This window comes from Felis catus, chromosome F2 (assembly GCF_018350175.1).
Source record: "Felis catus isolate Fca126 chromosome F2, F.catus_Fca126_mat1.0, whole genome shotgun sequence".
NCBI classification, from domain to species: domain Eukaryota; kingdom Metazoa; phylum Chordata; class Mammalia; order Carnivora; family Felidae; genus Felis; species Felis catus.
This window is the reverse complement of record NC_058385.1, coordinates 271,332-285,027: the sequence shown is the minus strand read 5'-3', so window position 1 is coordinate 285,027 and position 13,696 is coordinate 271,332. Positions and strand designations below refer to the sequence as shown.

Sequence of the window (13,696 nt, the reverse complement as noted above, 5' to 3'; positions counted from 1 at the left end):
TCAAAACATGTTCACATAAAAAGTTGTTCATTACACAAAAAATAACCTCACAATGGATGAAAGACCTCAATGGAAGACAGGAAGCTATCAAAATCCTCAAGGAGAAAGCAGGCAAAACCCTCTTTGATCTTGCCTCTAGCAGCATCTTATTCAAAACATCTCCGGAGGCAAGGGAAACAAAGGCAAAAATGAACTAGGGGGACCTCATCAAAATAAAAAGCTTGTGCACAGCGAAGGAAACAATCAACAAAACTAAAAGGCAACTGACAGAATGGGAGAAGGTATTTGCAAATGACACATCAGATAAAGGGTTAGTATCCAAAATCTACAAAGAACTTCTCAAACTCAACACCCGGAACACAAGTAATCCAGTGAAGTAATGGGCAAAAACCATGAATAGACACTGCTCCAAAGAAGACATCCAGATGGCCATACAAATCAAAACCACACTGAGATACCACTTTGCGCCTGTCAGAATGGCTCACATTAACAACTCAGGCAACAACAGACATTGGTGAGGATGCAGAGAAGAGGATCTCTTTTCCATTGCTGGTGGCAATGCAAGCTGGTGCAGCCACTCTGGAAAACAGTATGGAGTTTCCTCAAAAAACTAAAAATAGACCTACCCTATGACCCAGCAATTGCACTACTAGGCATTTATGCAAGGGATACAGGTGTGCTGTTTTGAAGGGACACATGCACTGCCATGTTTAAATTTTTTTTTTCAACGTTTTTAATTTATTTTTGGGACAGAGAGAGACAGAGCATGAACGGGGGAGGGGCAGAGAGAGAGGGAGACACAGAATCGGAAACAGGCTCCAGGCTCCGAGCCATCAGCCCAGAGCCTGACACGGGGCTCGAACTCACGGACCGCGAGATCGTGACCTGGCTGAAGTCGGACGCTTAACCGACTGCGCCACCCAGGCGCCCCTGCACAGCCATGTTTATAGCAGCACTCTCAACATCAGCCACAGTGTGCAAAGAGCCCACTCTCCACCGATGGATGAATGGAAAAGAAGATGTGGTATGGGGCGCCTGGGTGGCTCAGTCGGTTAAGCGGCCGACTTCGGCTCACGTCATGATCTCGCGGTCCGTGAGTTCCAGCCCCACATTGGGCTGTGTGCTAACAGCTCAGAGCCTGGACCTGTTTCAGATTCTGTGTCTCCCTCTCTCTGACCCTCCCCTGTTCACGCTCTGTCTCTTCCTGTCTCAAAAATGAGTAAAACGTTAAAAAAAATAAAAAAAAATAGATGTGGTATGTATGTATGTATGTATATATATATATATATATATATATATATATTCATTCCATGGAGTATTACTTGGCAATCAAAAAGAATGAAATCTTGCCATTTGCAACTACGTGGATGGAACTGGAGCGTATTATGCTAAGTGAAATTAGTCGGAGAAAGACAAAAATCATATGACTTCCCTCGTATGAGGACTTTAAGAGACAAAACAGATGAACAAAAGGGAAGGGAAACAAAAATAATATAAAAACAGGGAGGAGGACAAACACAGGAGACTCATAAATATGGAGAACAAACTGAGGGTTGCTGGAGGGGTTGTGGGAGGGGGGATGTGCTAAATGGGTAAGGGGCCTTAAGGAATCTACTCCTGAAATCATTGCTTCACTAAATGCTAACTAATTTGGATGCAAATTTTAAAAAATAAAAACTAAAGATACAACAAAAAGAATAACGCCCTGCGCACCACCAAAAAATTTCTCAATCCAGGAAGCCTCTGGTTTGGGGATTCAGGAGATAAGGACCTTCTAGAGAAGTCAGAGCTATGGACTGAGTTGGCTGAAAGATAAGCTTTTCACAGGGAAGACCTTAAAGTGGCAGATAATTTCATGCCATAACCTTAATTCCTTTCTATAGGGATCTACAGAAAATCCCTCGTTATTCTTTAATAAGCTTCATCAGTTTTACATATTCTTACAAATTTTAGTTTTTGAGACCTTAATGATTTCTTTAGGACACAGTAGCAGGACAACGCCTAGCACTCTCCTTCATAGAAGACTGATCAACAGAGTGTCATGTTACTCGCATGAAAATTCCCTAATACAATGTGACTCATTTATAAGAGGTCTAGAAAAGAAAATAATTTTCAGTGTCTCTTCAGCCACAAAAAGGACCAGAATGTTCTAGTTCCCCTGACGGGTATAGCTGTCTAATGAAACTTGCATGTATATTATATAGCTTGTGTGACTGACAGAAACTAGTTGGTCAGTGTATCTACCTCATTGCTCCCACTTAGGATTTACAATGTGAATCCTACAAAGGAGGGTGAGAGTGGGATGACATTAACTGTTCCGCTTAGAAAACAGTTGGGGTTTCACTACATATCAATAAATTAGAATCCTGAATGACACATTAGTCTTTTCTGAGATTGAATTGTGAAATCTCTGAAAGGCTAATTAACTCAAGTGAATGGGAAAAAAATGAGTTTCTGAACTTGCAGTGGTAGGAGCACTATGTTACTAGGTAAGGCCCTGAGGGAGCAGACATTTCTACTTTTTCACTGGCATTTCTTTTCCTTTACAAAATCCAACAAAGAGAAAAGTCCATTCCTTTGAGAAGGACATTTGCATAATGACCTGCTGGTCATTGTTGATGAAGAGAATAAATTGCAAACTTGTAATTACAAATTACAACAAATCATTATTAAAATAACCCATTCTCAAACTCTCACTGAAGGGATGAGATTACAAGAGAATGTCAGAATTCAAGATCAAATGATCACTCAAAGATTGGGGACATTTGAAACACGCTGAAAAATATTAGCAGGGACTCACACATCTGTATGCCAACGTTCACAGCAGCATTATTAACAGTAGCCAAAGGTGGACTAAAACTGAGTCTCAGTGGCATATAAAAATGTTGCTTTTTTAGACTGTCACAATGTTTTTATGAAAATCTCACTATAAACATCATTACTTTATGAGTTTAATCAACTTCGTCTATATAGAAGAATTACATCACTAGTAGCAAGTAGGAACAATATCAACCAAACGTTTGGAGCAGTGAAATTTTCCATAGGATCCAAAACATTCTTATGTACTACTACTAGTCAAATAAGGATTCCTTTTCAGTAGGACAGACATTAAGAGACCGACTTACCAAACTTGTCTTTATCACATTGCTCTCAAGATCTTGAATTTGGGCCGTTTGATGTTTGATGGTTTCTTCTTGCCTGGCATTTTTAACCTGTAGCCTAAAATTCAGACCTTAAGATAATTATTCTCACACATAAATTAAAAAAAAACACCATACACTTTCTGAAAAAATGAGCGTATTACAGAAATTCTTAAAATTTTGTCAAGAGGAAGATTTGGGAATTGTGCCATTTTTCTCATTGTGTTTTGTGGATAAGGTGCAAAATTGAGAGATAATATGCCACAATTCTGCATTTAAAAATAGCTCTATGCTGGAATTTGTATCCGGCTTAACAATGATATACTGGCATAACTAATACATTTCTCATACTACACTGTTTATTTGCTTTATAAATAAACAAGTTATTTTCTGTGAGGTTTAAATTATACTTTTGCATATGATCTTTCATCTCCTTAGCATATCTTACTGCCTTTGCATGTCATTCCTGTTCTTGCAACTAAAATAAAGAAAAAAATAACTTTAACTACTGAAAATCTAGTAGAACACCATCACCTGTTTCTGTAACTGGTTTTTTTTTATTTGAGAGAGAGTCAGAGAGAGAGAGCATGCAGAAGTGGGGAAGAGAGACAGAGGGAGAGACACAGAAAATGGTAAACAGGCTGCAAGCTCAGGGCGAAGCCTGATGTGGGGCTCGATCTCATGACCGGTCTCATGATGTGGGGTTTGGGATCATGACCCGAGTGGAAATTAAGAGTCAGGACGCTCAACCAACTAAGCCGCCCAAGCGCTCCTGTAAGTAAAATCTTTTTGGAGCCAGCCACACTCTCCTCTACATGCTGATTGATGGCTACTTTGAGGTCATAAGAAAAGAGTTCAGCTTCTACAACAGAGACTATGGCCTATAAAGACTAAATGTTTCAATACTCTTACAGAATAGTTTACCAACCTTACTCTCCTACAAAAACATTACACTGTTAATGTTTTTAAATTATATATGATCAGATAAATGTACAAATGTATCTACAGGTCAAATGGAGGAAACAGGAATTTACCTTATGGTAAACATTTCTATTTTCATATTCCAAGCACCACATCAACTATGATTTTACATATTCACATAGGTGAATGATGTTGCTATTCTCATGATTAGAAAACTGAACATGCTGTTTTCAGTGACAACAAGATATTTCATGGAAGAATTTGAGAAGCAATATCCGAGTAGGGGCCAGAATGCCTGGGTCTGAATTCCCAGTTCTGCTCATTATGAGCTGGATGACCTTGAGCACACTACCTAAAACTTCTGTGTCTCAGTCTCTGCATCTGTAAAATGAAGGTAATAACAGCACCTACTGGGGTACCTGAGTGGCTCAGTCGGGTCAGTGTCTGGCTCTTGATTTCTGCTCAGGACATGATCTCAGGGTCATGTGATTGAGCCCCACATTGAGCTCTGCATGGACAGTGAGGAGTCTGCTTGGGATTCTCTCTCCCTCCCTCTCTCTCTCTCTCTCTCTTTTTCTCTCTCTTCCTACATGCCCTTCCCAACAATCTCTCTCTCTCTCTCTCTCTCTCTCTCTCTCTCTCTCTCTCTCAAAACAAAGGACCTGTGGACAGGTCCACATTGTCTGTGGGCAATGCTCACAGACTACGGTACAAATAGCACCTCCTTGACTGAGTAGTAGATCCTTTACATGACCATCAGAGGCAAGGGAAAGCCACTGACATGGAAATAAACGAGTCTTGCTAAAGTTCCTCAATCATTTCATGTCCATACTCTTTACGTTAGGCTGCTTTAGCATGTACTCTGATGAAGAGATTAAGGCTTTGTGGTAACAGCATAGCAGAAAAGCTGTCCCCAGATATTTGCAGTTGGTAAAGTGCTATAAATGTGTAAATCCCAGTCCTGGCTGTGTAATGAAGGAAGACAAATTTAGCGTGCTTTATCATAGTGAGAGGGAAAAAAAACTAAACATTTGATTGAACATTTCTCCTCTATTTGATTAAGTGCTTTCGTTAATAGTTTTACTTATATAAGCGTGTGTGTGTGTATAGAGATATACACACATCTTTTTAACGTTTATTTTTTGATACAGAGCATGAGTCTGAGTGGCGCAGAACGTGAGGGACCCAACGGATCCAACGCAGGCTCTGCTGACAGCAGAAAGCTCGATGCAGAGCTCAATCTCAAGAACGTGGAGATCATGACCTGAGCCAAAGGCAGACTCTGATCGGACTGGAGCCAGCCAGGCACCCCTCAATTTAGTATTTCATTTCTTAGCATACATTCAGAATAAAAGCTTTGTTATACCAATGTTTCCAAGAAGAATTTATTGATACAGTATAAATTACTTAATTTTATCGGAAAAAGTGTCAAGTTAAAATATTTTCAATTTATACAAGGATAAGTACCACATGTATCAAATATTATTATCCCTTAAATTTATACTTAGGAAGACGAAATTACCTGTCATGAAAAAAATAAAAACAATGTCAAATAAAGGACTAAATTGTTCTGCACAGGCTAGATGACAAGTGTCAAGAGAGTTAAAACTAATGGGAGTTAGGGGCGCCTGGGTGGCGCAGTCGGTTAAGCGTCTGACTTCAGCCAGGTCACGATCTCGTGGTCCGTGAGTTCGAGCCCTGCATTGGGCTCTGGGCTGATGGCTCAGAGCCTGGAGCCTGTTTCCGATTCTGTGTCTCCCTCTCTCTCTGCCCCTCCCCCATTCATGCTCTGTCTCTCTCTGTCCCCAAAAAAATAAATAAACGTTGAAAAAAATTAAAAAAAAAAAGCTAATGGGAGTTAGGTCAGAGAAAGTTCATTGGAAAGGAGACTGTGAGCCAAGTCTGAATAACATAGGTTTACTCAAGAGGAACAGAAACTAAAAAGACAGTAAGGACAGCATGAGTAACGGCTGAGAGATGGTGACATCAACCCAATTAACTCCGAGGATAAAATCTGATGGCAGAGACATTAAAAATGGATGTCCACACAGGAACTACATGAATGTTCATAAGCAGCAGTATTAATAGGCAAGAAGTGGACACAACCCAAAGGTCCATCAACTGATGAATGAACAAGGGCCTTAGCCCACAATGGAGTACTGGTTGACAATAAAAAGAAATGAAGCACTGATATAAGCTGTAACCAACACAGATGAACCCAGAAAACATTAAGTGAAGCTAGCTAGTCCCAAGGGACCACACGTTGTGTGACTCCATTTATATGAAATATTCACAAGAGGCAACGCCATTGAGAGACCAAGTAGTAGACTGGTGGTTGCCTGAGGCTGTGGGCAACGGGTAAGGGTTTCCTTTCAGGGTGAGGAAAACATTCTACTTGATGGCAGTGATGGTTGCACGAGTGTACACAGAGACAGTGAACTGTGCGTGGCAAATGGGTGACTTTCATGGTATGTGTATTGTACCTCAAAAAAGCTTTTAAAAAACCCAATGGCAGGACACAGAGAGTGTTCTTAATTCTCGCTTTTGGGCATCCATACTATACATGATCTGAATATTTCCGTGCTTTGACAATATGTCTAAAAGGCAAAGAAAATGAAGGAAATGCTTAAGTTCAAGTGGTTTGTTAAGTGATCTTTCTGTACAAGTCATCCTGAAATCAATACACATTCTTCCCAAAAGGGAAGATGAGAACTAAGACAATTATCTGAAACATTCCATTAAACATTATCTTCTGATCTGATCCAGCTCGCCTCATCATGGTAATAGAGATATCGTTAAAAAACATTGTTTAGTAGGGGACAAAAGTCTCTTGGGGCACCTGGGTGGCTACATCAGTTAAGCATCCATTTCTGGCTTTCAGCTCAGGTCATGATCTCACGGTTTATGAGACTGAGCCTCACATTGGCTCTACACTGACAGCATGGAGCCTGCCTGGGATTCTCTCTCTCTCCTCTCTCTGCCCCTCCCCTGTTAACATGCATGCACACACTCTCTCTCACTCTTTCTCTCTCAAAAAAAAAAAAAAACTGTGAAAAAAATTTTAAAGAACGAAAGAAGTCTCTCAATTTCTGTGAGGAAGGATACAAAAGCCTCAACTTTCCTAAGAGTATTATAAGAAAACAACGTATAACACAAATAGTAGAAGGGAAGGCAGAATTTATGAAATAAATGCATTGTAAAGATACTAAAATCATAATAAATTAATTATAATGAAAATACCAAAGAAAGCGGTCCATGGACATTAGTATCCTAAAACACTTTATATTATTTAACCAGCTGTAAGTTAGCTGTTGACAAGTTATATTTATTACATACCTGACTTCTGATTTGACCTAATTTCTTCTTGAGAGCCCGTGTTTCATCTTCCAGACGAAGATGGGATGTAACCTCTGGGGAAGCCTCTGACATAGACTGTTTCTTCAGAGTATCAGCCAGTTCTTGTTGAAGTTGTCTCGCAACTACCTAATAAGACATTTCTGTTACTGATTTTCTAAATCATCTTATTATTAAATGTTAATAACAGACAACTCTCACATACGTACTTTGAGAAATATCAACACATACATCAATTCACCATCTTTTTGTAACACACACATTCCTGTTCACTGAATTCAGTTAAAGACACAAAAGGTGTTATCTCCCTGCCTAGTTCTGATTTTTTATGGTGTCTCTTTCTAGTCTTAGCACGACAATTTCATCCTGCAACATGTGGTTTTTATGCAACCGATCTTGTGTTTTCTCATGATTATCAGAATGCTAAGTAAAATAAAGCACATTTTCAGATAGCACTCAATAAAATGGCATTATCATGATTTTCTTTGAAATGAGAGTATAATCTATGTTTAAACAATGAAAAGGTTGCAGGGGGTGCCAGGGTGGTTCAGTTGGGTAAGTGTCTGACTCTTGATTTTGGCTCAGGGAATGATCTCACATTCTGTGAGTTAAAGCCCCGCATCAGACTCTGTGCTGACAGTCAGGAGCCTGCTCAGGATTCTCAATCTCCCTCTACCTGCCCCTCCCCTGCTTGCATTCTCTCTCTCTCTCTCTCTCTCTCTCTCTCTCTAATGAGTGAAGAAACATAAAAAGAAGGAAAGGTAGGAAGGAAGGTTACAGTAAGTGAATATCCAACTGGAAAAAAATAAAGTTGGCTCCAAATCTCACATTTTATACAAGCATAAGTTCCCAAAAGTTCAGAACTTTAACTGAAGATAATGAAGGCATGAAAGTAAAAAAGAATTTGTGGGAAAAGTGTTCAGAATCTCAGAATTGGAAAAGCCTTTCTCTGATTTACAACAAACCCGAAGGCCTGAAATAAAAGATTAATAAATCTGACTACACTTAAAAATTGAGTTTATAGTAGATATCGAATACAGCTACCTCACAGTAAAATCCTTAGCTCTGCATATACTAGGACAGATCAAATTTCCTAAAATTCTTCTTTCCTGAGAATATTTCATAGATATCTACTTTGCTACCATTTCTATAGTCAGTTATAAGAATTATATCTATTGATAACTGACAAATCTAGGCACTGTACTATAATAGAGACACTTCTACATACATCAATGAACTCATTTGGTTATCACAATTCTAGAATGGAGAGATTAAAATGGTGAGCTGCAGGACTCTCCCCAGGTCTTCTCACTCCACAATTAGTGCTCTTGCACCAACCACTGCCACTTCTCTAGTGTAAATACACAAGTACGAAAGAAGTCTTGTATTTCAAAACACTGATAGGAAATAAGGTGACATTTATACATCTCTTAGAAAATCATGAGATTATTTACCACTGCAATAACTTGTATTTCCTCTTCATGTTGAAAACAGTAATAAATATAAAAGAGGGGAAGTACACTCAACTATTTTATTAGGAATAAAATACCTAGCAATAAATTATCATTAAGTATATACCACAGCATACCATTGTTATCAAATGTTCCTTGTAATGAAATAGGATGCTACTTGAAGCAAAATTACTTTTCTCAAAAGTAGGAGACTTGATACCGAAAATATGATCAGTGAACTGGCTACACTCGTCCTCCTGTCCATTAGCGGAAGTGTTCAACTAACCTATTAATATATCAAGGCAGTGAAGTAACTGTTCAAAACCAAAACACATGTTGCTAGTAGCAATAGTTTTGAGATTAGGGAAAGCTCATCGATTCCTACAGAAAGTAATACAAGCCTCTCCCTTGGATGAGGACATTATGAATGTCACTAGTTGTTGCAGACAAATGCATTTAATCAAGAATATTATTTTATCCAGTGAAGCAAAAATGCCACCGTCCCCCATGCCCCTCCGCAAAATATATGTGCTTTTAAAATCCTCTATAGTTTCCGTGATGAACAGAGTTCAGTTTCATATGTACATATATATATATATATGTATATATATATATATATAGACACACATACACGGAGATAAAAATAATAACTAAAAAATAGAATGCATACAAATACATACACACAGGTACTTCAAAATAACTAAAGAAGACATTTTAGAATTAGTTTTCTTATGAGCCATTTCTAGCTCCTTTTGCTTGCAAAGGTGATTGTTTAGACTTCTATCTTGTAAGACTCTGGCCTTCTGTTCTGGAGAAAGTTGCCACTCAGTGTCACTGCACTCTTCTACAACCTGGAGACACATTTCATTATGATTCTGGTCTCATACCGTTAAAAAAAAAAAAAAGGTCAAAAGCTGAGGAGGAGAACTTTAAAAAAATGTTCAAAGGAACATGATCCCATGTTTTAATTTATTTTAAACCTAAATAATATATATTGAGTCATAGGGATACTATAAAATATATATGTATAATATACCAAACTATGTAATATTGATGGAAATACAGTTTTTATCAAAAACTGATCTACCTGATTTTTTGCGGCCTTCAATTCCATGTTTAGCGTTCTCAGAGCGAGTTCAACTTGTTGTTTTGTTTCAACTTCTTTCTTATATTCATCTTCTTTTCTTCTTAACTTTTCCCTAATTTTTTCATATAACATATCAGCATTTCTTCTTTCTTCTTCTTCTTCTTGTTTTAAGGTACATCTGCAATTACATGTGCTTCTTTTAAAATTTGCTTTGTTAGACATAAAAAGTTCATTTTATGATCTGGTTCCACATAAGTTGGCTTATTATCCAAATGAAAAATTTCTATGTTCTCCAACTGTTTTCCTTGTAGGGCTCATGTTTTTAATTTCTCAGTTCAATCTCTTCCACACCATATATACAGTTGAAAAGAAGCCAGGAGAAAGCATTATGCAACTTAGTTTCAGTCAGTAATAACTCTGATAGATGTTGTAGGAAAGGAAGTTTGAAATTATTCAGGAAAGTTAGAGTTGAAATTTACCCCTTTTCCCACAGGTATAACTATTCCTCCATAGGATAGATAATTCAGTTACTCATTAAAAAGAGAAGTTGCTGTCTATAAGCAAGTTTATCAATTCACTGGAAATAAAATTTCCACTTGACAAAACCTTACAGATACCTCTAAAAATGATGTGCAGTGAAAGACAGCATCTGTGGATGTTGTTTCCACAACATACACGTGTAGATTACTGTCATCCAAGACTAGGCTGACGAGTCTAATATCTGTTGCCTATACTTTTTGTTTCTTCTTCCACAACACTTGCAACTTACCTTGTTGATGATTACCTACTTTAGGAATCACTTAAACATCCCTTCTAGAACAACACAGGATACGTATTAATTAAGTAAACAATAAAGAGTAATATGACCTTTCAGCATACCCTTTTGAAATAATTTTATCTACCTATGACAGAGATGTTGAAAAACTTCTCAGTAATCACTTTCTTTATTACTTTTTTTTAATGTTTATTCATTTTTGAGAGAGAAAGGGAAAGCCCACGCAAACAAAGGAGGGGGAGAGAGAGAGAGAGGGAGGCAGAAAATCTGAAGTGGGCTCTGCACTGACAATACACAGCTCGATGTGGGGCTCGAACTCATGAACCCTAAGATCATGACCTGAGCCAAAGTCGGACGCTTGACTGACTGAGCCACCCAGGCGCCCCCATTTTACTTTGTTTAAATTTTTTATTGAGACAGAGATGATGCAAGTGAGCGAGGGTGGAGAGAGAGCAAGAGAGACAGAATCCCACGAGGGGCAGACAGAGAGGGAGAGACAGAGTGTGAGAAGAGGAGCTCACCCGAAGCGGGGCTTGTGCTCACCCAAAGCAGGGCTCGAGCCCACCCAAAGCGAGGCTCAAACTCACGAGATCATCACCTGAGCGGAAGCCAGATGCTTAACCAGGTGAGCCATCCAGGCACCCCCACTTTACCTTTTAACCCCTGCATGTTAAGAAGCAAATGGAATCAATTTTGGGGAATTTTACTGTCTTGAGAAAAATGACCATTGTATACTCTGTTGGTAGGTACAGAAAGTAATATAAACTTTCCTGAGAACAATTTAAAAATATGGATCAAAGACCTTTTGTAAAATTTTTATACTTTAACCAGATTATATTATATTGAAGAATTGATTCCAAGTAAGTAACCAGACATGTAGAAACAGATTTATATAAAAGACATTCCTGACAGCATTAATTAAAATACAGAAAGATGAAAAACAAGCAGAATTCAATCTCTTAAATAATGATGTTTCTTGGACTATGGTGGACTTTTATATGGCCATTAAAATTGTGATTTGGAATACACATTAAATTATTATAAGTATTCACTGTTAAGAACTTGCTGTGTTATTGCCAAGAATCGCACACCTCATAACACTAAACAAGAATTCTTTCCAGGAAAATCCCATAAGGTAAGTCAGCAATTACAAAACTGCCCCTACACATCTGTAGTATAAAAGGAAAGAGCTGAAATATTTCCTTAAGGCCAAGATGCTATACCTCAAACTGCAGAATTCACATTCCCATTCCACTTTTTGATGCTCTAACCGTGATATCATGTCTTTGGCTTCTCATAGCTCATTTTATAGTGCACTAACCATTTTTTCCATTTTTGTCATTTTTCCTGTAAGAAGTTTACAGTGATTTTGTTAAGTTTCCGTAATTTCTCATAGGAAACAAGTATATCTTGGATTTTCAAGAAGCCAGCAGAATCTGCATCAGAGAAGAAACAGAAATAAAATATATGAGTACTTTTTGCATATACAGGACTGTGCATCTTCAATTCACTCATTCACACATTGAATAAATATATACCTTCAATGGAAGATGTTATACTCAGCTCTACAGATACAATAGAGAAGAGCCTTGGCTCTCAATTAGCCTAAAGTCTAGTGAAGGAGAAAGACAACTCAAATGGTAATTCTAAATTCAGATAGTTCCCATTAGAAGACAGAGTTCTGTGATCATAACTTGATCTAGATTGGGCCCAAGGAAGATAGATTTCCCTGAGAAAGAGATAACTATACTGAGGAATGAAGGATGAGCAGGAGGCAATTAAGCAAAGGAGGAAGACAAGAACTCTCGACAGTCTAGAGCATGTGCCGAAGTTCCACTGTAATCTGCTTCTGGCCAAGGTGGGGTAACATGTACTGGTTGATCTTCCTACCTGAAGCAAGCAAAAACAAAACAGACAAAATACAATTTTAACATGATTTTCAAGACACGGAACTTCAGACAGTGAAGGACAATGATCCCTGAAAACAAAACACGTTAGCCTAACACGTATGCCCAAGCTCACTGCCTTGAGAGAGTTTTCAGGCTATGACACAGGAGACATAAATTATTTAAATAGATTTCACCAGACTCCTTGAGTCGAGGTGGCAAAACTGAGAGTCTGGTGAAGTCAAGGCAGATAGAGATGACAGGTCAGCATCCAGGAGAGGAGAAAGCAGGACACAGAAAGAACCCTGGGCATCTGCACAGGGTCCCCTTTGGCTATTCAGCAGAGTAACAACCAGTGCATACATGGAAGGAAGTCATCAAGGGAAAAAGATCTGAAAAGAGTAGAGGAAACACTGCCTGGTGCTCCCACAGCACAAGGGACAGTATCTATTCACATTAGCTAAGATCGAAAAACTCATAATTTGCCTTAGGCTGATCACCACTCTGGATTCATCCAATAATTCGTAAGAGCAAGACTAAAGGATCCAACTGTTTGTAAGTAACTTAGCTATATCTCCAAACAAAGCATGAAAAGATAACTAGAGGCATAGAAGCTATTGTTTTCAAAACCAAATAGCACTTACAGAGACGTAAATTATGTTAGCCATGAACAATACGATGGATAGGAACAAACACATATTAGACCTCACCAAAAAAAGACTGAAGTTTAACATTGGAAACCTGGGAGAAAACTTCAAGTGGGAAATACACAATTGCCCAAAGAGGCAGGGGAAAGGGACAGGAAAAAAAACGGCCCAAATCTTCCTAAACTTCATGAAAATTATAATCCCACTGACCCAGGAAGGATATGTCTAGGAAAGAAGAAATGGAAGTCAACTCTTGTGATTTGCCTAAACTCTATACGATGTGGTATAACATTACTGGAAGGGAGACTGTGATGCTGAAGCCATAGACTATAAACCCTAAACCAACCACTAAAGCAGCAAAACTGAAAAGTTCTAGCTAGGAAGCCTAAATAAATAAGTGAATAAATGAATACATGAATAAATGAATACATGAAT

At 38.3% G+C, this 13,696-nt stretch overlaps 1 long non-coding RNA gene across 7 annotated transcripts in view; it reads right to left on the bottom strand.

Annotated features, from left to right (window-relative positions):
• LOC105261322 overlaps positions 1–13,696 on the bottom strand; it is a 57,496-nt gene that overhangs the window by 13,222 nt on the left and 30,578 nt on the right. For 6 of the 7 annotated variants that reach the window (XR_006592417.1, XR_006592420.1, XR_006592421.1 and 3 more), the window contains 4 exons: positions 11,952–12,164; positions 9,954–10,131; positions 7,398–7,544; positions 3,126–3,219 (listed from right to left, as the gene is read on the bottom strand). This is a non-coding gene — a long non-coding RNA (uncharacterized LOC105261322). The remainder of the gene's footprint in view (positions 1–3,125; positions 3,220–7,397; positions 7,545–9,953; positions 10,132–11,951; positions 12,165–13,696) is intronic. The other variant, XR_006592419.1, reaches the window with a different exon arrangement.